This window comes from Rana temporaria, chromosome 10, assembly GCF_905171775.1.
Source record: "Rana temporaria chromosome 10, aRanTem1.1, whole genome shotgun sequence".
Classification (NCBI taxonomy): domain Eukaryota; kingdom Metazoa; phylum Chordata; class Amphibia; order Anura; family Ranidae; genus Rana; species Rana temporaria.
Window position 1 is genome coordinate 77,939,995 of NC_053498.1, and position 24,003 is coordinate 77,963,997.

A 24,003-nucleotide genomic window follows, 5' to 3' on the forward strand; every position below is an offset into this window, starting at 1 on the left:
TCTATCTGTAAGTGTACGGAGAAGCACTTGTAATATATTTGATAATCATTAAAGTAAAAAAAAAAAAAAAAAGTTACTGGGGCTGCAGATTGAAAAGGAAAGGTCATTTTAATAACATTCAATTACAATATGACTTGTGTCATAATTACAATGCGCTATATTATTTTTTCTTTATTTACTATTTTTCTTCCCCACGAAAGTGGAGTTACCCTTTAAGCTTTGACAAAAAACTTGGAAGCTGATTGGCTTCTATGCACAGCTGCACCAGATTTGGCACTCTCTAGTGTTAGTAAATCAACCCCTTAGTTTCCATTTAGTATTCTGATGTTTACTAGACTCTCTCAGTTCCTTGCAAGCCACACAAGATTGCCTTGTGCCTGCCTACACAATCAGAAAAGGTTGGGAACAATCCCTGCATAAAGACATTTTAGAACGTCATTGTTTTCCATTTTTAGTGGTCTCTTCCTGTTATACATATCTCAGTGCTCAGTCAAAACTGGTCTCAGTGTGATCTACAATAAAACTGTAAAGGTTGAATCTTATTCGGTTACTAACATATTTAAAGCCTGACTGGGTACTGTGGTTCTCCAACAAGTGACTCCCCCTCTCTCTGAATATTCCCCCACAGTGTATGCTATGCTTTAGTTTTAATGTTCCTACCTTTTTCTGATGTCTTCTGGATGGTCACATGATGAGCTGAGTCATTTCTCCATCAGTGGGTGGTTCCCGGGGGCACAGATGGTGGTATAGACATCATCATGTCAGCACCACTCTCTTTAACCCCTTAACGCCCGCGCACGACTATTTACGTCCGCACAATGGCACGGACAGGCAGAAGGACGTATATATACGTCCTTGCCTTCTAGCGGGTGGGGGGTCCAACCGGGACCCCCCCCCCCCCCCCCTGCGTGCGGCGGGCGGATTCCCTCGGGGAGCGATCCGGGACGACGGCGCGGCTATTCGTTTATAGCCGCTCCGTCGCGATCGCTCCCCGGAGCTGAAGAACGGGGAGAGCCGTGTGTAGACACGGCTTCCCCGTGCTTCACTGTGGCGGCGCATCGATCGTGTCATCCCCTTTATAGGGGAGACACAATCGATGATGTCAGACCTACAGCCACACCCCCCTACTGTTGTAAACACACGCTAGGTGAAGCCTAACACGTTCAGCGCCCCCTGTGGTTAACTCCCAAACTGCAACTGTCATTTTCACAATAAAGAATGCAATTTAAATGCATTTTTTGCTGTGAAAATGACAATGGTCCCAAAAATGTGTCAAAATTGTCCGAAGTGTCCGCCATAATGTCGCAGTCATGAAAAAAATCGCTGATCACCGCCATTAGTAGTAAAAAAATAATAATTAATAAAAATGCAATAAAAATATCCCCTATTTTGTAAACGCTATAAATTTTGCGCAAACCAATCGATAAACGCTTATTGCGATTTTTTTTTCCAAAAATAGGTAGAAGAATACGTATCGGCCTAAACTGAGGACATTTTTTTTTTATATATATATATGTTTTTGGGGGATATTTATTACAGCAAAAAGTAAAAAATATTGCATTTTTTTCAAAATTGTCGCTCTATTTTTGTTTATAGCGCAAAAAATAAAAACCGCAGAGGTGATCAAATACCACCAAAATAAATCTCTATTTGTGGGGAAAAAAGGACGTCAATTTTGTTTGGGAGCCACGTCGCACGAGCGCGCAATTGTCTGTTAAAGCGACGCAGTGCCGAATTGTAAAAACGCCTTTGGCCATTTAGCAGCATATTGGTCCGGGGCTTAAGTGGGTAATAATACCTTGGTAAATGGGGTCATAGTGAGTAATTACTAAATATAGTTAGCAGATTCAAGAAAAGTCTTTTATCAAGTTTCTGTATTTCAATGACCCAAAACATATTTTTTGTCCCAAAATGTTACCAGTACATAATTATTTTTGTGTAAAAAGTGTGTTAAGGTCAAGAAAGAACAGGTAAACAAAACCCACTTTTACAGTCACCTTTATTCTGATCTAAAACTCCAATAGAATTACAGATTTTTCTATGACATATTAATTAAATCATGTTATAAAATGAATTCTCCTAGTGCCGAAACTATGTACAAATACTCTTTCATCACTATGTAGAGCTTTGGATGGCACCTTTACTAACTCTGTGATTGACCTCTATGGGAGCAAAACACATTAGGAGGATCTCCAGCAGACCATGCAATGCTGCTGAAAAAGAATAATGGTTTACATCAAGATATCTTTGTGCTCTGTAACCTTCACTGGCCAGTTTAACAGGTGCTTTCTTACTCTGCTGTACAAGTAACATTTGGTGTCAATTTTCTGGTCTTTACATTCACCTAGTATACATTCATCCCATTACCCCCTAACCCTCTTGTCTTGAATTGTATTGTAACGTTACTTCCCCCCTTTATTTAGTAAAATTATGCACAAACTGTTGGACCTATATATATCCTGTATAAAATAATAATAATAATAATAATCATATGGCAAATGTGATCAACGAATGTTGGCAATTGGCAAATAGCTTCACAAATGTGCAATAAAAAGAAATTTGCAGAATGCAAATAAATGTTTAATGAAAAAAAAAAAGTAATCTATGTTTTCTGAGTTCATGTAGCAGAACATCTTCAAGCTTTCTTCAAGTTAGCTCTCAGTAAATGTCGAAAAGGGTCTCTTAGCTTGTTTCTCTGACCCCTGAGTCATCACTCTTAGCATCATATAATGAAAAGTTATCTCTTCTAGCTTAGGATAGTACTAATATGCAAGGTCTGCACTGATCACCTGTCCTCAGTTGCACATAGATCAGTAGATGCCAGAGAGAAACAGCTTGTAAGGGTAGAAATGAACACAAAGGCTATTTCTCAAACTCAGCTAGGAAGGAAGATCATGCTCTTGGGTGCTTTAACAATGGGTCTCTGGCCTTTTTTATTAATAGTTTCAAGGCCCAACTTCTTTAACAATAATAAAACTAGAAATTAGATGGGGATTTCTTTATACCATAAAATTACTACCAGACCATGTATGTTTATTTTACTGAACTCTATTACAATTTTTTGTCATCTAGGCTATGTTTGGCTAGTGTTCAACATTAGGTTTACAAAAAAAGATTGGTTTAAATTTTAAAGCACTTGTGGTCTAAAAACCAAGATTCTTAGGATTAAACGTCAAACAGTAGGCATGGTCCTGGCACAAGGGGCAAATAATTATTAGACATGATTAAATAGCAGATGTTGAAGTAACATAAGTAAAGTAGTATAAGAAAACACATAAGCGAAACAACCAAGTTGCTTTTTGCTTTAAATCCTGGGTGTTCTCAATGTAGATGCTTTATAGGCCCAGATAGATATTGTAAGTGTTATACAAGATATTAGGAAATAATTCTATTAATGAAATTAGACTTTGTAGGGTTAAAGTTTTGAAACAATCTTGCCAATGTGAGAGCAACATAAAATAGCTGAAGTCCTTAATGGGTAGTTTATTAGGACTGAGAATGGTGCAATGCAGTATAGTTAAAGGAGTTGTAAAGGAATTTTTATCTTTTTTGCTGAAATGACTGGTTACAGGGTATATAGACATAATAGTTAACTGATTCCTTTTAAAATTGATTAAAAATAGATACAAATCAATCATATAATGTACCTCTAGTTTCGTTTTTGCATCGAGTTTCGTTTTTGTATCTAGTTTGGTTTTTGCATGTTATCCTGCCTCTGTGCATGTACAGAGCCATAGAGCAGTGATGGTTTGGAAAATGAAACTAGAATCTCCCAGTACTGTGGTCATCAGGAAACAGACAACCAGGAAGTGTCCAGAACAGAGAAGAATTACAGCAACATCAGAGCAAAAAGGAACAATGAGGACATGAAACCAGGACTGCAGTAAGGTAAAGGAAGCTATTTAGCTTAAAAAAAAATCCTTTAGTGACCCTTTAAACACATATAAGAAACATAGAAGCACATGATTTAACATTACGGGGGTTGTAATACATTGTTGTGAGTTTTGCATTATCTAAAGAAATGGAACACTCATAATGTGTGGTATTTTATTTGGAAAGGAATTGAGAATGAGATAGTGAAGTGAAGTAAAAGATGGTCAGAAGTGGGAGCAGATACCTGGATTTGACAGTGAAGTGTCGTCAAGATTTTGTTAGCTCACCATAAGCCTTCAGGGCTAGTAATGCCAGGATGAAAGTTGGGACTAGAGTGAAGGTTGGTTAGATGTGGTGGGGTAGACTGAAATTGGTATTAAAATGTCCAAGCCTTATAATTACTGAGACTGAAATAAAGAACATAAAAGTCTGCAATCTTGGAAGGAAACAAAAACAATTAATTACAACATTATTAATCCTAAACTGCATATACAGGCAGTCCCTACAAACTAGATTGGTCTATAGGTTTGTTCTTAAAGGGGTTGTAAACCCCTATGTTTTTTCCCCCTAATGCATCCTATGCCTTAAAGGTGAAAACTTCTTGCAGTCACCGCCCCCCCCCCCCCCGTTTAACTTACCTGAGCCCGGTTTTCTTCTTCTCGGGGGTGAGCACACCAGCTATGGCAGGTATCTTGTGTCCTGATTCAATAGATTGATATCAGCTCTCGCTGCTGTCAATCAATTCCAATGATGCAGGGGCGGGGTCAAGTCATACATTTGGCGGAAATGGATGCCTAATGAATGACTCTGGAGCGCGCCCGCAAGGTAACCCCCTCAGGAGACGGCTTCTCCTACAGGGTTATCTAATGTGGGGAGGAGCCGCAAGAGCCGCCGTGGGACCCCAGAACAGGTGGATCGGGGGCCACTCTGTGCAAAACGAGCTGCACAGTGGAGTTAAGTATGACATGTTTGTTATTTAAAAAGAAAATTAACCGGAGGGGCATGCGTGGAGCTCACAGAGACAGACATGTCCTGCTGAGGCTCCCCTTTTCTCAGGACTTCACGGCCAGCATACACACCTGAATGGAAGGGTAATTATTTCAAAAGCTTACCCTGGTCTTCCTCAGTACCCTGGGAACATTTTAAGATGGTTTATGGAGCTGTCCGGGGAAAAAATAAGATGAAACCCATCAGGGATAATTCATCTAGAGGCCCCAGTAAAATGCCTAAATCTCCTCACACAGTTTTACCTCACGCTGCCAAGCAGCAGCTGCAGTTACCTCATGAACTATATGATACAGACTGTGAGGACAGCACCATCTGCCAGCCACAACAGACAGGCTCTTTACACCCAAATTTTCTAACTCAAATAGAAAAAATGCTACAGAAAGCATTAAAGCAGACCTCCGACCATATTACTGAGAAATTAACAAAAGAAATACGTGACTTAGGTCAGCGCACGGCTGAATTAGAAAACAGAATGGATGACATAGAAACTAATGTAATGATTCATGAAACTGAATTGGACACACTTAAAGATGAAAATTTCTCGCTGCAAACTCGTTTAGAAGATTTTGAAAATCGCGCACGTCGCTCAAACCTTCGCATACGAGGTATACCGGAGTCTATTATTGATCTACAATCAACAATTACTGCCCTATTTCAAGAGTTATTACCGTCAATTACAATTGAGAGACTGGAAATGGACAGAATACATAGAGCATTAGCACCGCGCAAATCTGAAGGTCCCCCCCGCGACATAATTGCGAAATTCCATTTCTTCCACACCAAAGAACAGCTTATGGTCGCTGCAAGGAACAAAGAATCCCTTATCTTCCAAGGCCACCCGTATCAGATCTTTAATGACGTTTCCCCAATAACAGTCGCTAAACGGCGCTCAATGAAACCCTTATTACAAAACCTACAACAACATCAGATCCCATACAAATGGGGATTCCCTTTTTCACTTCGCTTCACATATCAAGGTACCAAGCACTCATGCAGAACCCCTGATGAACTACAGAACACCCTACAAAAACTTCATCTCTGCGAAAGACCTTCAGCCAGCCCTCGCCGACGTACAGCATCCAGTTCTCCACAAAATTTCTCCAAAGTCCAAAATGACAGAACCAGACAAAGCTCATCGAAGAGGGGTCGATTCAACTCTCCAAACCAAGATACTCCGGACTCAATGGACTGAATACATTTTGCATATCAAATTGAATTTCACTAAATATTTTTGATCTTTCATCCACTTTTTGGATGCTCAACACTTAATGTCATTTAACCATCCTGAATTTACTTCCCCTAAGCAGGCTATTGTCCTTTTTTTTTATTATTATTATTATTATTATATATTTTTTTTAATTCCAATTTTTATCCCCTTTTTGGTCTAGGATAATTGAAGTTTTAAATTGTCCAAATTTTTTTTTTTTCCTATTCCTATTGCACCCTTCCATCCTCATCCCATCCTTACTCGCCTCACCCCCTTCTACTTCCCTCATATTACCCCCTCCTCCCCGCCCCTTTCCCCTGATCCTTTTTTACCCACAACAAGGGTTCTATATTATTTTTGTACAAAACTGTTTACTGAATAGAAGTAAATATTACTAATATATTATTAATAATTGGTATTTTATTTCTTCTCATCCTAATTATTAATGACATTATTGCCTCTCCTACAACTGGCAACCCAGAGGTAATTTGTATAATTCAACAAAATTTATAATCTAACACTCTCCCCGTGAAAACATAAAACACAATTGTTAGATTAAAATTTTACATCTACTAATGTTGAAAATATTATAATATTTCTTAGATTTGATTTATTTTTGCTTACTTCCAGTATGGGTGTCATAATATATTTTTTCTTCTCTAGATATATTTTTGGTCGTGAGGGACTCGAGAAACTGTCACTGCTCCCTCCATTTTTCTGTCCTTGGACTCTCCCACACACCTTTTTGTGTGAGAAGCCTCCCTGGTCAGACTCTGTGCCTCCGAGCTTGCACTTTTGCACGCCCGGAACGCCAACGTTTTACCTTCTTGCATTCTAAACGTTTTTGTTAATTATTTGTTTAATAATGACTCTCATTTTCTCTTTATTTCTCAACATTCTGTCTCCACTCTCCCTTTTCTCTTTGCTCCTCCCCGGGGTAAGTATGGATTTTCAATTGTTTTTAAGTATGTCTTATAATATTCTCTATAAAATATCATTATGGCTCCTTTAAATATCCTTACCTTAAATGTCCAAGGTCTAAATGTTCCACAAAAACGAACCAAAGTTTTTAGATCATTATCTTCTTCAAAGGCGCATATAATTTGCCTACAAGAAACCCATTTCACTGAAACCTCGACACCTAAATATTTTGGTACAGTTTATCCCCAAGTTTTTACTGCTTCCGCTAAAACTAAACAAAGGGGAGTGCTAATTGCATTCCATAGAGCTACACCCTTCTCTCTTCTGACAGAAACCAAAGACCCAGAAGGTCGCTATCTCATTCTTACAGGGCATCTATGTGATACACCAATCACAGTAGTATCCTATTATGCTCCTAATAAAAATCCAACAGCATTCCTCTCCCATTTGTTCCAGGTAATAGAGACTCATAAAATGGGCACCCTTTTGATCTGTGGAGATTCAAACCAAGTTCTATACCCTTATTTAGATAAGTCCCCAATTCCTATCACTTCCAATTCTCAATCTCGTAGGTTCCAAAGACTTCTACAACAACATTCCTTGCTAGATTCCTGGCGAGAAATCAATCCCACGAAACGTCAATATTCCTTCTATTCCCATCCACATAAGTCTTTTTCCCGTATCGACCATATACTAATCTCTATTAGTATGTCCCCGGAATTGCTCACATCTTCTGTAATACCCTTTACATGGACTGATCATTGTGCAATACTTTCTACTCTCACTTCCCTCATACCTAAAAATCAAGACCCCACATGGCACATAAATGATTCAACCCTATCCCATCCATCACACTCTACAGACTTAGAATTAGCCATAAAAGACTATCTGAAAAATAATAAAACCCCTGATATTTCTCCATTAACTTTATGGGAGGCACACAAACCCGTCCTTCGAGGAATCTGCTTACGCCAAGCATCATATCTTAAAAAAGAAAAAAACAAGCTACAACTAATATTAGAAACAAAATTCAACACTTGCCACGCAAATTTTCAAGCGAATCCTACCCCTGTGACAAAAAATCAACTAGATGAAGCTAGCTTAAATCTTGATCTTTTCCTATCTGAATCCGCAGATAAAACCATACGCAAATCCAAGCATAAATTTTATATCAAAGCTAACAAGCCTGGCACGCTTCTCGCTCGAGCACTTAAAAAATTAAACAACCCACACAAGCCGATTCGATTAAAATTACCTCATAATACTTACACCAGTAATCCAGAAAAAATCCTACAAACCTTCCACAAACACCTTACATCTCTTTACAACAATCAGGGATCTTTTGACCAATCCTCTGCAGAATTATTTTTCTCACAAATCAAACTTCCAATGATTCCTTTAACTCAACATGAACATCTTGAAAGTCCCATTACATCTGCTGAGGTTGAATTAGCCATTAAATCACTTAAACCAAATAAACGCCCGGGTCCTGATGGCTTCTCGGCCCTATATTACAAAAAATTTACTTCTCTTCTTGCGCCATTGCTGACAGATGCTTTCAATTCACTTCTGAACAACCAATCCTTTCGTCCTGAAACCTTAACAGCAATAATCACAATGATCCCCAAACCTCATTCAGATGACTCATCTTGTGCTAATTACAGGCCCATATCCCTACTTAATCTTGATATCAAACTACTAGCGAAAATTCTAGCAACTCGTTTGAACAATATAATTGGTTCATTAATAAATAAAGACCAAGTTGGTTTTATTCCTTTTCGCCAAGCAGCTGATAACGTACGTAGGGCAACGTTATTAATCCAAACAGCTAAAACACGACAAATACCTATGTGTCTTCTGTCGTTAGATATTAAAAAAGCATTTGACACAGTATCATGGCCCTATCTACATTTTGCCTTACAAAAATGGGGGTTCGGTCCTCACTTTCTTAACTGGGTTTCATCACTATATAATAATCCCAAAGCCTATATTAAATATGCTGGATATAAATCTGGTTGCTTTAACATAAATAGAGGAACACGTCAGGGTTGTCCACTCTCCCCACTTTTATTTGCCCTACTTATTGAACCCCTAGCTCAGGCTATACGATCTGACCCTTCAATCAAAGGGATAGACTTAGCAGGTCATCAGCACAAATTATGTTTGTTTGCTGACGATATACTAATATTTATGTCTTCCCCTCATATTTCTGCTCCCAACCTTATAAGTAAGCTTGATCATTTTGCACAGCTATCTGGACTTATTATCAACTCTCAAAAATCTACCGCCTTAAATATCTCCTTACCTTCCCATACTTTACAACAAGCACAAACTTCCCTCCCATTCTCTTGGTCTACATCGCACCTGACCTACCTAGGAATTACTCTTACTCCCAATTTAACTGAATTCTTCTCGGCTAACTTTCCGCCATTACTAAAGCAAATTACCAATCTCCTTAAACAATGGTCCTCTTTACCAATCTCATGGATTGGTAAAATAAACATAATAAAGATGACCATTTTACCCAAGATACTATATCTATTTCGGGTTTTGCCCATTTCAGTTCCAACATACTTTCTTAGAAATCTTCAACGCAAAACACTAGCGTTCATTTGGGGCTCTTTAAAACATCGAGTATCTAAACAGACACTTTACCTTTCCAAACTTAAAGGTGGACTAGGATTCCCCAATTTCGCCTCTTATTACCATGCAGCTCAAATAGCATGCATCCCCAAATATCACGCAAAATACGAAACCCCACTATGGGTTGCAATTGAAGCAATTGACTGTGATCCATTTTCTATAACAAATTTAATTTGGTCCAAACCCTCAGATCGTAAAAATATTAAAAATAAGATTACCAAACACACAATTACCATCTGGGATAAATTTAAACTTATCAAAGGACTGCAATCTCCTCATGTTCCCCTTCTATCATTTATTAGAAACCCACTATTCTACCCAGCCTGCACATTCCCCAATTCATTTAAAAAATGGATTTCCTCTGACATAACTCAACTCTGTGATATGTCAACATCTACCTCACTTAAAACATTTCCTGAACTATGTGATAGACATCAACTCCCCCAATCAGAACTTTTTCGATATCTGCAGATCAAAAACTTTTTCATGCCATATATACAAAATATGAGTAAACTCGATGAACTCACGCAATTTGAACGTATATGTAAACGTGAACCTCACTCTAAGGGTCTCATATCAATAATATATAAACACCTTATTACTTTGCCTACTGCAGATCCACCATCATACGTGGAAAAATGGGAGAGAGACCTTGGACTTCAGTTGGAATCATCTGATTGGGATAAAATTTGGACCACTACAAAATCATCTTCACAAAATATAATAGCTCTAGAGACAAATTATAAAGTACTTTTGCGCTGGTACTTGGTTCCTGTCAGAATTGCGAAATATATTCCGCAATACTCCCCACTCTGCTTCCGTGGCTGTGGTGAACTAGGATCACATATACACATATTTTGGGAATGTCCGGTTACAAAATGTTTTTGGAAAGAGGTTTTTCTAATCCTCTCCACCTTATTCAAAAAAACAATAAAACCTGACCCTTCAATTGCACTACTAAATCTAAAACCGACTTCTATTTCCCACACTCAATTCAAACTCCTTCTACAAATCACTACGGCAGCAAAGCAGACAATCGCCAAAGCGTGGAAAACCCCAACATTAATGATCTCAGAAACCAAAACCAGAATAAACCAAGCCATGACCCACTCAAAAACGGAAGCCATTACCAATGATAATATTGCAAAATTTGAAAAAATCTGGAATCCTTGGGTGACTCATTTTTTCCCTCCCACCTTTGACATCACATTATTAAGACCTTGGTAACATAACTACTAATAGCTATTTAATATGCTAATAACATAAGACAAACATAATAAGATACCCGGGGACCCTTTTGACCTTTTCTATCTTATCTACGTACTATCTTTATTTTTTTTCTCTTCTTCTTCCCCTTCCCTCTATTCTATCTTGCCTCTTTAGTTTTTTTTTTGTTTGTTTTTTCTTTCTTAGCATATATTGTTATTATATGCAAAAATGGTAGCAGCATTACTTTTTTTTTATGTTTTTATTTATCAGTATATTTCAGCTTTAGAGCTCCATTGAAACAGTACAAACCTAATGTCTATACAATAAATCCCTGTTTATCTTCATTATATATTACCCCAACATTATACAAGGTCTAGAAATTATGACCCTTAATTTTTTTCTTTATGTATTCTCATATTACCTTACACTGTTAATATATTACTATATCTGGTTTTTAATTACTAAATTCAACACTAAGCATATATTTTAGCAAGTCTCCAGATAATGGCCAACATATGTTAAACTCAAATTACTGTTTTTTTTCTTTTGTTGTTGCCTTCTAAAAAACACTGGAGCTTAATGTAAATATCTAACTTGTGTTCTCCTTAACTGCTACTATTTATAATGTCTATGTTTATTGACAATATATGCTTGTAATTTTGAAAATTTAATAAAAAAAAAAAAAAAAAAGAAAATTAACCTTTACAACCATTTTAAGTTGAATTTGTATGTAGGTTGGAACAGGTACATTTTTTTAAGTGTAGCTCCAGCCAAAAATATATTTTTTACGTTTTTTGGATAGCATAGGGAAGGGTTAACATCCCTGTCACATTTATTTTGCTATCCATGTCCCTGTTCAGAAGATTTCACCTCACTTTCTGTCCCTATGACAATTGGATTTTGAAAATGTTGGGTTGTTGTGGAAACAAGGATTGTGTAATAAAGCTTCAGTGGAGACACCTTTTTCCAATGATAACTCTAATGTCTTGTACACACGATTGTAATTTCCGATGAAAAAAGTCAGACAGAATTTTTCCATCGGAAATCCTGACAGACTTAGGCCACGTACACGCGGTCGGTCCAAACCAATGAAAACGGACTGAAGTTCAGTTTCATCAGTCCAAACCGACCGTGTGTACGGGCCATCAGACTTTTGTCCTTCAGATCAAAGTTTTAGAACTTGCTTTAAAATCGAACCGATGGAAGGCTGACCATCGGTCAAAACCGATGGTTAGTACACAAAAGCATCGGTTCAAATCCCGCGCATGCTCAGAATCAAGTCGACGCATGCTTGGAAGCATTGAACTTCTTTTTTTTCAGCACGTCGTGTGTTTTACGTCACCGCGTTCTGACCCAATCGGTTTTTGAACTGATGGTGTGTACGCACATCAGACCATCAGTGTGCTTCTGCGGTGAACCGATGAAAACGGTTCGTCGGACCATTCTCATCGGATGGACCGGTCGTGTGTACGCGGCCTTAGAGAGAGAACACGTTCTCTTTTTTTTCCAATGAAAAAAATTCCGTCTGTGTGGAACTCTGACGGAGAAAAAAAACACGCATGCTCAGAATAAATTGCGAGACGGGAGCGCTCGGACTGGTAAAACTAGCGTTCGTAATGGAGACAGCGATTTGGCATGCTGCAAATTATTGCATTGTTTAATGCAGCGCATTGTTTTTTTCTTTCTAATGCTACAATAAAGAAGTTGTTTTGCTGCTGATATTCACACAAAGTTCTGCCAAACTTACTACTTTGTTTCTTGTGATCTCATGAATATTCATATTTGATTTTAAAGCTAGATCTCCATAATAATGTTTTTTTTTTATTTTTGTGATTTTAATGAATATCTTCTTTTATTTTATTTGTTTTGGTTTTAATATTTTCTTGTGATCTCCATATTTTCTTTTTGGTCAAGTTACCACAACAACATTATTACCTGTGATTGGGTGCTACCACTGGGCCCAGCCATCTCCTGTCTGACACTGGGCCCGGCCACCTACTGGCTAACACTCACCCCTGCCTCCTCCTGGATGCCACATTCCAGAGCCTTGTCCTGGCTGAGGTCTTCCTGTGTATAAAAAAGGGACACAGTTTTACTTTTTAGTTCATTAATCACACACAATTTTCAGCTCATGACTGTTGCAAATTGAATGTTAATAAATAGAAAAGACTATCATTCTGACCCCAGCAGTTTTCATTCTTGTCCCAATAATTTTTGGCCACTACTGTCTATTGATATGTAAAACACTTTTTAAATAATCATTAATTTGTCAATAATAACATCTAGTTCCCAACAATAAATACAGGACAATAAATATGTATAAAAATACTATACCTGGCTCCAGATGTTCAGATACGGATCCTCCAAGATGTCCTGGCCAGGTTGCTCCTCATCACCCTTTGCTAAGGTGGAGGGAAGGCTGGAGGGAAGGCTAGAAAGTGATTCCCTGGCTTCAAGTTGGTCATCCAGAAAACACAGTTTGTTAAAATACCACAGCCTGGGGACATACACTTTTGCTGCTGCTACTCCTGATTTCCATGATTCGAGGATTTTATTTTGCTCCTTTTTATACATAATTCTCAAGTTTGCAATTTTATTAACCAACATCTCGATGTCTGCCTCTGGGATCCGTGTCTGGACAAATTCAAGCAATTTCTCTATCGTTGCCCTCAATACTGCTCGGTTATTATACACATCATACTTCAGCTCCCATAAATTTCCCATCTTCCTGTACCGGTCTATAAAAGCTGACAGGAATTCAGGGTCCTTAAATGTCTGCATATTTTTTGCAAGATAAAACACAAGACAAAATATATTAGGTCAGCCTAGACTGTCATAATCTTTTCCCAATATAGGCCTCAATCTTGAAGCAGTATTGGCCACTGATGCCCCGAGTTAAATTTTTACCTTCGTTAGGATGCTTGTAACCTCTTTCCTTCTTCCTCCGCACACAGAACATAGTTACGTTATATACACTGCGCATGCATGAAACTCCGCCCCGTCATCAGGCCTTAGTCATAACCACATTACAGACATGAAACTTTGAAATAAAAAGTAGCTCTAAGGATCACTGACTCCACCCATTTATTGTCTAAATTGATAGAAAAAGATAATGATAATCCAGGTATGTGAAAAAAAGACACCAGAAGAGGAAAAAGAAAGAGAGGTAAGGCTATGGGAAGAGGCATACTTAATGTAAGTGCAAATCCAGATCCCACCTCAGGTTTTACCCCTGAGGCAATCTATTTTGTGGCCTGTGGCCTGGTACGGTTCAGAAGGGGGGCGCTCTCGTGCCCCCTCTTTTCCTGCGGCCTGCCAGGTTGCGTGCTCGGATAAGGGTCTGGTATGGATTTTTGGGGGGTAACACCCATGCAATATTTTTTTCATTTTGGCGCAGGGTTCCCCTTAATAACCATACCAGACCTGAAGGGCCTGATATGGGTTTGGGGTTCCGCTTAATATTCATACCAGACCCAAAGGGTCTGGTAATAGACTAAGGGGGAACCCATGCCTTTTTTTTTCAATGACTTTTATCTGTATTTCCAGTGTCCTGCCGAAAAAGGTCCCCCGGCGGAAAATGCCCCCCTGTACTGCGCAGGTGCAGTGCTTGCACAGCACGAACCACACCTGGGCCGACGAAAATAGCCGAAGATAAATAGCTTTGGCTATTCGACCCTCATCAGCAGAACACCGGGGTTCGACAATTCATTATAGCCGCGAGTAGTTTTAAATGGCTTTTTTTCCTTTAGAAATTAAATTTTGTGCAGAGACTGTTATAAACACGGGAAACATGCGCTACTTTACAGGAATACTATAGACACCCCCAGGTACGAAATTTAAAGGAATATTCCACTTTTATTGTTTCATTTTAAGCATTTTTAAAATCACTGCTCCCGAAAAAAACTTTTTGAGGCCGGGTTCACACTGTCGCTGCGCACAGCAGGGGTCCGGTGCGTGCTGGTTCATCAGTTCAGGTCTGCTGCGAATGAAACCGTGGGGGGGGGTGTTCGGCTCATCCCTACTTATTACTATCAACAGGGTCTTTGTCCCATGTAATATACTGTATATGGCATGGTTTTTACCCACTGAAACCTTTCAAATACAAATTCAGAGAACATTCAGATATTATATACAGCAGTGGCAGCCTGTAATGCAGGGCGCAGGGGCGCATCCCCCCTATCCATGCGTCCAGCCCCCTAATCTACATGTGAGGCCCCGGAAAACATGAACAAGTTCGCCGCCGCTATTAACACCAAGGTAAGTTTTAGCTAGCCCCACCGTTTCTTCTTCTGGCTTTCCCTCATTACCTTGCTACACTGACATCATTCACCTGTTCCTTCCTCTAATTTACTAGGGTCAACATTGCCATTGGACCACCAGCCTCTAAGGCGTATATCCAGGCATAAATATTACCCCTTAAAGACTCTAAGAGGGACGCCAATCACGCCCCCCCCCCCCCTCGGCAGTACAACTTTCCATAGAAGGTAATATACGGTTACCCCTGATATTTTTACTTTATATCTCTCTACTGTGAAAAAAATATAACCCCCCATATCTGTTTTCTATATTTTTTTGCCCTCAAGGGTTTCTCTATATCTACCTAATGTCCAGCAGCCCGGACTTAGCTATTAAACCTTTTGTAAGAAGTTATCCCTTCTATGTTGTGCATTTACTTCTGGAGGATATTGATGCTTTAATACTATTTGTAAGTATTTTAACCCCTTAATATTACTAGACTTATATCTTTGTCGCCCTCTTTCCGTTACAAAAAATATCTCTATATTTCCTTCTTCACCTTCATTAATTATTATAATATACCCTTGTCCCCACTGTGCATATGAATGAATGCCTTTGAGATGGTTTCACACAGAGCCTCCTTTTTAGGTCCTCCTCTGAGGACCACCTCCATTTCACCTTTTTTCCTTTTATTTTTCCACCTTTTCTTGCTCCTATATTTTTTTCTTTTTCTTTTTGCTGATTGAGAGAATGATTAGCCCTGTTCACATACTCATCAATGTATGCATGTATCAAACTATTTGATATCTAATTGTTCTGTTCTGTATATGTTTCCCTTCCTCGTTTTTATTTATCTCTGTTCTGCAGCAAACCATACTTAAGAGACTCTGTGAAGAAGCGCTGAAATACGCGCGAAACCGGTCGAGTCAATACACTGCAAGTTCCATCTTTCAGACATTTTATGTCTGTACCTCCATCATCATACAGGACATTCTAACCTTCTAACGTGTTGTTTCCGGATAAGAAAGTTTTCACTTTACTATTGAAATTCTGCACTATCACGTAGGATTACTGGTCTACCAATTCCTGTTATGCCTTGGAGGCACCTTGCAATGTCTAGTTAGTTTGTCAGATAGCTCTATTGGAATGTCAAGTCTTTTTAATATGAACTGTATCTTTTATGTTCAAATAAACCCAATTTTAGAGAAATTTTCTCTGTGTGACTATATTCTGACCAGCATACAGTGCCTGAAAAGTCCAACAACTCGCCCCTAGTTATTTTTCTGTTCATACTTATTAGGACGTGGCACTTTTTATATCATCGAGTATCCACGTGCCCACTACATGTGAGGATACTATTTCCTTCCCTTTCTTCCATGAATTCCAATTAGGTTTTTTTAAGCACATGATTAGACCCTGAGGCTCTAATTGGCTTCAGAAAAGGGTGGACACAGGGTGCAGAGCACATTAATATTCGTTATTGTCTTCCTGATTCTCCTCCCCGGCCAATCAGGAGGCCATGATCGTGTCTCAGGACACTTCCTGTTTGGCCGGGAGGAGAATGTCTCTGTGTGCTGCAGACAATATCTTTGAAGTCCAGCTGGGAGAAGAGGTCAGAGCGACCCTATCTCTTATTTCCCCTGGCCTCCTAAGGTAAGGCATCTGATTGGCACATTCATGTTCGTCTCCCATGGAGGGGGTCGTCGCCGTCTGTTTCCTGCGTAGGGGGGGGTGATCACCATGCCCATCTCCTATGTGCAGGGGGGGTGATCACCGCCATTCGTCTCCCATTGGGGGTGGTGTTATTCCCCCCCAAAAAAAAATATTGTGCACCAGCCGCTACTGATATACAGCATACCCTGCAGCATACTTTAGTGCAGGTTGTTTATTCCACAGTAAACTCTCACTACTGTGAAAGGACTATTCAGTTTTGTTTGTATCCCAAGTGAAAAGTTCTTAGTTCTCCTGTGATTCACTCCATGCAGGAACATACATATGCCACTCGAGACCTTTAACAACTATATAACAAATTGTGATTTCCTGTCTGTTCATCTATTTAAAGAAGTTATTGGTAGTTACTAGCAAGGAAAAGTTCAATTACTGTATAAAGTGATTCATTTTTATTTCATATCCACAGAAATGGAATTTCAGAGTATTTACCTAATCTCTATAAGAAGAAAAACTTTCAATGAAATTACCTCTGACAGAACTGTGCTCCTCATGAGGCTGAAAAAATAGGTAATGGGGGTTTTGGAAAAAACAGAAAATGTTTCCTAACTGCAGAGGCTGTGAACTTACACTTGTGAGGATGATGAAAATAAAAACATTTCCAGTAGGCTCATCAACAAATCTTTGCTACAATCGATTAAAGCATGTTTGGCAGGAAATCTGAAGTTAACATGATTTACGAGCCACCGAGCTGCTATAAGTCATATTCTTTGGACAGCTAGTTCATAATCCAGCATGTTATAATGCCATTAGGTTCCTCCAAAGAATTGCAGCTTACAAACAATCTCCCCCAAATGTAATTTCCTCAAAAATGTTACCTAGGATAGAAATAAAATGATATAGAAAACAGACCAGCACTTTAAAACCACAATTTGTACTTGAATGAATAAATGTAGATAATATATTTCACTCTTCTGAGTTACAGTCCTGCCTGGACACATTCTGAGTTTACCACGTTATCTCTGATTAAATGGATGAGAGTGAGAGTAGAAGTAAGCAACAAATCACATATATTACTTATTTACTTGACAGTAATGTTGGTTTAGCAGTGTTTGCACATATTTCCTCTTTTATTAAACCTAAGGCAGTTAACCTTGTGGCTGACTGCAAACTCCACTTCAGTAGAAAATACAAGTTAAAGGAAAATTATCTAAACCCAATCACTAAAATGTCATATTAGCTTTAGCATGTTAAAGTATTTGATCTTTTTAATTATGCAATTTTTATTAAAAGACTACCTGTTAATTCTGTCCTAAAATCCTTGTTTGGGCACCCCCTCTTACACAATAACAACTAGAGTTCATTTTAGTTTTTTTGTGTTGGCACCCTGTCACACTTGCCCCTGGTGAAGACTACAAAGTAGTGTAGTGTAGAAATAATGGACCCCTCCAGTTGTCTCTTAATGGGTGCATTATGGCCCACTGGGTTTCAACATATGATATTCTCCAATACCAACACCACAACTTAGGATCCAACTCAGACAGCGTCTAGAGCAGAGCTGTATCCTGGCCTAGGCCAACAAGGCCTAGGCCTAGGGCAGCATGTTGCAGGGGGGCAGCACGGAAAGAGTCCCCGCCGGCTTGCGCTATTGGTGTAGCACTGTTAGTATAGCACCAGTCTTATGGGGCGGAGTGGGCAGAGAGGCAAGCATCCTGCAACTGTAGGGGGGCGGAGCTTCTAATTTTGACTGTCCTATCATCCTGGACCACAAACCTTCCTCACTGTGCTACATATTTTCTGCTGTACCATTGGCATGGTTATATCTTTTTAGTCCTCTCCATAAAATTATCAGAATTTTGTGCCTGAAGTAGAACTATAGGAACACTTTTTTTTAAATTTTGGATAGAGTAAGGGTAAGGGAAGGGCAGGTCTTTAACAGCAAAGGGTGTGGTCTTCACAGGAAGGGGTGGGTCATATTTAAATTAGGGGTGCACAAGTCAGGCCTAGGGCAGCACAAAACCTAAATACATCCCTGGCCTAGAGGAAAAGGAACATAGGCTGCACAGTAAATACTGCTAGTACACATTTATTGATGAAACCACCACAGGGTACTTACATGATCCACGACACTAAAAAGCATTCAAACCGCATGGAGCCTTGCCAACAGCCAGCATTGGTGGGTGTGAAAGACGTCACACATTTGTGGCCCCGCCCAACTAGTTTTGCATCACACCATGTCATCAGGGGAACAGGAGCATAGGCATTGGTATTGGAGAATATCATATGTTAAAACCCAGTGGACCATACCGATCCAATTTAGAGAAAACCGGTGGGATCCATTATTTCTCATGTGTGTTTAATCTCTGTAATTGGAGGTCACAACCATCTAGTTATTATAGGCTTGATTACAGTGGAGGACACGTGTATGGTGGCGTTCCTTAACAATTCACGTGGTTTGCCACCTGGTGGGATATATCATTGAGAAGAGTTAGATACAATTGTATTCCACTATATACTTTTATTGCTATTGGCACATGGACTTATTTCCATATTGAACTTTATGGACTATTCAATTCACTGTTTGATTGTATATTGATACATTTTCAGTATTTTATTTCTTGCATAGTAACCAGAAGCACACTTTTTTTGTATACCTATGAAGACACAAGTCGCCATGTAGTATACAGACAGGCTAGACAGGCTAGTGTATTATATAGACAGGCTATTGTATTATATAGACAGGCTAGGTTGGTATATACAGACAGGCTAGGGTGGTATATACAGACAGGCTAGAGTGGTATATACAGACAGGCTAGTGTGGTATATACAGACAGGCTAGTGTGGTATATACAGAAAGGCTAAAGTATATACAAAGACACTCTCACTGAGTCTGCACTCAGTGCGCATTACGTGGGTAGCGGCAGCCCTGCTCTGCCACCCCTCTCAAATTGCCACCTGGGTTCACTAACCGTTTCCTTCGATTTCCCTTCTATTTTTTTTTCTTTGTCTGAATTTCTCACTTCCTGTTTCTCCTCAGTAAGCTTGCCCCCATCATCTGGCTGGAGGTTAGTCAGACAGAACAGCTTACTGAGGAGGAACAGGAAGTGAGAAATTCAGACAAAGAAAACAAAAAAAAACATTTAGAAGGGAAATCGAAAGGAAAAGGTTAGTGAAAAAATAATGCACTAGCTTAAAGGAACCTATTTAGAAAATAAAAAATGAACCTTTACAACCCCTTTAAGCAGGTGGTACTTGACACCATACAAAATATCAAAGATATACTCATCCGCATCCCCTACCTGCTGGAAGTGCAAAGAATAAGCATTCTATACCATACCCTATGGTCCTGCAAAAACCTACTTAGTTTAACGGAACTCTATGTCCTCCTTCATAGCTACTTTTCCCAGAAACTTAAAAAAGGTTACTAAAATTGTCTGTGTTAACAATGTTGGAAAATATCAACTGAAAACTTAATAAAAAATGTAAGTTGAAAAAAATTGAAATATCAGCAATTTATCACTTTCCTCTCTGCAGTTGCCATGTATGTTGAACATATATATTGTATGTTCAATCAATTTAGATATAAATCTCACTGCACATGACACTTGCCTGGGTTCTTGAACAACAGATGGTAGAGAATACAGGTATAACAATACGTCCCTCACTCCGATTGAGTGCTTTCATCATATACCGGTTACTTCCGATCTGAATATAGATATCAGATATTCCAACCACTAACAACCACAACCAAGACAAAACTTGTTTGGTTGCTCACCATGAACTGTTTATTTGAACAAGAATACAGTCTTATATGCAGTTGAAGAGGAGGTTCTGTAACCAGAAACATAAATTAACATGAGCTAATTAACTAATCCCTTAAAGCAGCCGATGTGACTCCATGCCCCCCTGGCCATTGTTGTGATTAATCAGGATTTCACTACAGGTCAGACTTGTTGTCACCAAGCTTCACCAGTAGATTATACATTATCATAGATACAAACACAGGACACCTTCACAATAGCAGGAGCTCCAGTAGGAGTCGGTCCATCTTCTACATTGTACAGAGGCCAATGTGATCAGCTCTTTTAATTAACATGTTGAGTTTACAATCAAACAAACCGAGAATAGTCTTTATATAGATCCTGAAAGATATTGTGGATTAATATTAATGTCCCATTTTAAGTAATCCAAGCCATATTTTCTCAGTAGCCCTGTGTCCCTAATGGAAACGAGGTTTCTTAGACATAGGAGGTGCATGGGGAGCTATATCAAGGGTTTCCCAACCTTTCCAAGAGATTCTGGGTTCCACTGGCCCTTCCGTCACAACAGGCATCCAACTTTTTTCTATTTTCCAGATTGGATGACTTAAGCTGGCCATACATGCATTGAAATTCAGCTGGTTCAGCAGGGACTGGTCCAATATCAATCCATGTATGGGCACTGTGGTTGAACAGAAGTTGATCTACTGATCAATTTCTGTTCAATAGAGATGAGCTTCGTGTTCGAGTCGAACACATGTTCGACTCGAACATCGTATGTTTGATCGTTCGTCGAAATACAAATGTTATGGGCCGTTCGTGCCAAATTCAAGTGACGCGTCACGGCCCATAATTCACTGCGGCATTGCTGGCTGATGATTGGCCAAACATGAGTATCCTAGAACTAAAACAAATATGGAGAAGAGTGCATACCGCGTCAGCAAATAGTAAAATAATTTAATTAAATTACAAATGTTTGATGCAGTGGTATATCACCCCAGACAAGGCTCATAAATACAAGAAAGAAGCCTCAGAATTGTGCGGGCGCGGATGCAGACAGATCGGAGATATGGCGATATGTCCAAAAATTAAATGGTTCCGGAGAAGGATTAGATAGTTAATCACCGAAGTAACGGACACAGAGATTCCAGATGATCCCTGGGGATGCTTGCACCAGAGGATTAGATTACCTATGAAACAATATCAGAAAAGTATATTACCCCATCTTCTAACAGCTGCTAAAAGCCTGATAGCCAGTCACTGGCAAGATAAGGAAAGTCCCTCCATTATTAGAAGGGTCGTAATAACGAAGGTATAAAAGTGTAAAAAAAATTAAAATGTTGTAACAGTAAACAATATATATACTTGTTCCTTGTGGATTTAGAAAAAGAAACGAAAAAAAAATAAAAAAACTTCCACATACAAAAACTTCCACATATGATGCGAAACCAGAAGGAGACATGGTGGGCAAATGAATGGCGGGCAAGTCTCGCTACCTTCTCCGGTAAATGGTTATGTCCAGGGCTGGACTGGGACAAAAATTTGGCCCTGGACTTCATCCAGACTGGCCCACTTTGACAGGTTTCTCCCATGGCGGCCAGACAACTCCTGCGCACCCCCCCCGGCCACCCAAGCCCCCTCTCCTCCTTCACTAGCCACTAGCCATTCTACTTTATTAGAGTAGAACGACTGGTAATGGTACTCTAAGGCTCCATTCACACCTGAATGCAGCGTATTTTACCGTGATTTGCTGCGACAAATTGCTGCGTTTTGTCCCGCGATTTGCCGCGACACAACGCAGTGTTTTTTACCGCGGTTTTTGCTGGAGGGGTGATTTACACATTGTCGGCTATGGCCGATGCCGAAGCCGCCTGAAATAAAGGGTCAGGGACTTGTTTTGAGCTTCAGGCGTACGGCGTTTCGGCGTTCGGCGTGGAGATGTGAACCATCTCCATAGCCGACAATGTTGAATCACCCCTCCAGCGTATTTCAGGCTGCAATAGCGTCGCGCTACAGGCGACAAAACGCCTAGGTGTGAATGGAGCCTTATAGGCAGTACCAGTGGGGAAGCTAGACATTATTTCACCCGGGGCAAAGAATCAGTTCGGTGCCCCCCCCCTTATGGGACAAGATTAGGCAGAAGTGAGAAACTCCCAGGCCATAGCTGTTGAGTCAGCTGTCTGTCCCCTTCCCCATGCTCCTCTGTCCTCGTCCCTGCTCCTCTGGTCCTCCCCCTGCTTCTCTGTTCCCCCCAGGTGAGCACTGTGGGAAGGGAGAGACAATGGAGAGGAGGGGGGGCTTTCCGCTGTCACTGAAGCCGGCCCACTGAGCCATAGGCCCACCGGGAAACTCCCTATAGTTCCAATGGCCAGTCCATCCCTGGTTATGTCTGAAGTGGAAAAAAATAAAAAAATTGTAAAAAAATAATGTAAATTACAGTGGGATTATTCTGTAACCACACCAGCTTCTAAATCATCCACTGAATTTCCCACTAACCATACTAATTGGCTATTAGAGTACATAGATTGGGCATTGCTTGTTGTCAGAGCACTTACACACCTTGCTGTTAGGAGACATTATAGATGGGGAAAAACAGAGCACAACCCATAAAGGGGTGGATTTACTAAAGGATTTACAGACCTTTGTAAATGAGAAGAAGCTCTGCTGACTTCCATCATCCAACCATGTGCAAGCAAAAATGCTGTTTCCCCCCCCCCCCCCTTGCTTGTGATTGGGTATTCTTTGCAAAGTGAAGATTTGCCTAATTTATTAAGCTCTGGAGTAACTGCACGTTGAAAAGTGCATAGTTAATTTGCCTTTAGTAAATCAACCCCATAGTCTGCAAGAATGGGCAATGCCAAAAGTAAGTTCTGTCTTGGTAGTCAAAGGTGAGAACTATCTTCTATAGGGTTAAGCCCCAGAGAGGTGTCAGTCTCTCCCTTTAAATTGCAGTGAAAGAATAGAAACCGCTGGGGACATTACTACTATTTTGTCATAAGTATACTGGAGCAGATAAACTTGAGCAGACAGTCTGCTTGCCAGCCTTATGTGTGTAACACACTGTAGTGGGAATATACTTATGTGTGTATCCTCTAAAAAGTTACAGAAAATTGTGAAGATGTGTTGTTGGGTTAATTAACGTGATCATAAGCAATAGGGTTAAAAATGTAAAATAATGTTTTATTTGAATTGCAAGATTTTAGAAGTAGAGTAAACTAATACATTTTTATGGATGTCCTTAAGAGAAACAGTACACCATGTTAAAGGTGAAAAATCCACCTGGTACTCATTTCATATGAGTTCAATAAACATCTTTTGGTATTGGGTTCTAAAAATAAATCGCAAAACAGTTGAGTGATGTTTTTCGTGACTTGTTTTTGTATCTAACCATTTGTTTCCAGGAGAGAAGCTGAATTGAATTGTTTTGCTAATCACGTTTTTTTTAAACTGATTAAACATTTGAATGATTCTTAAAACTCA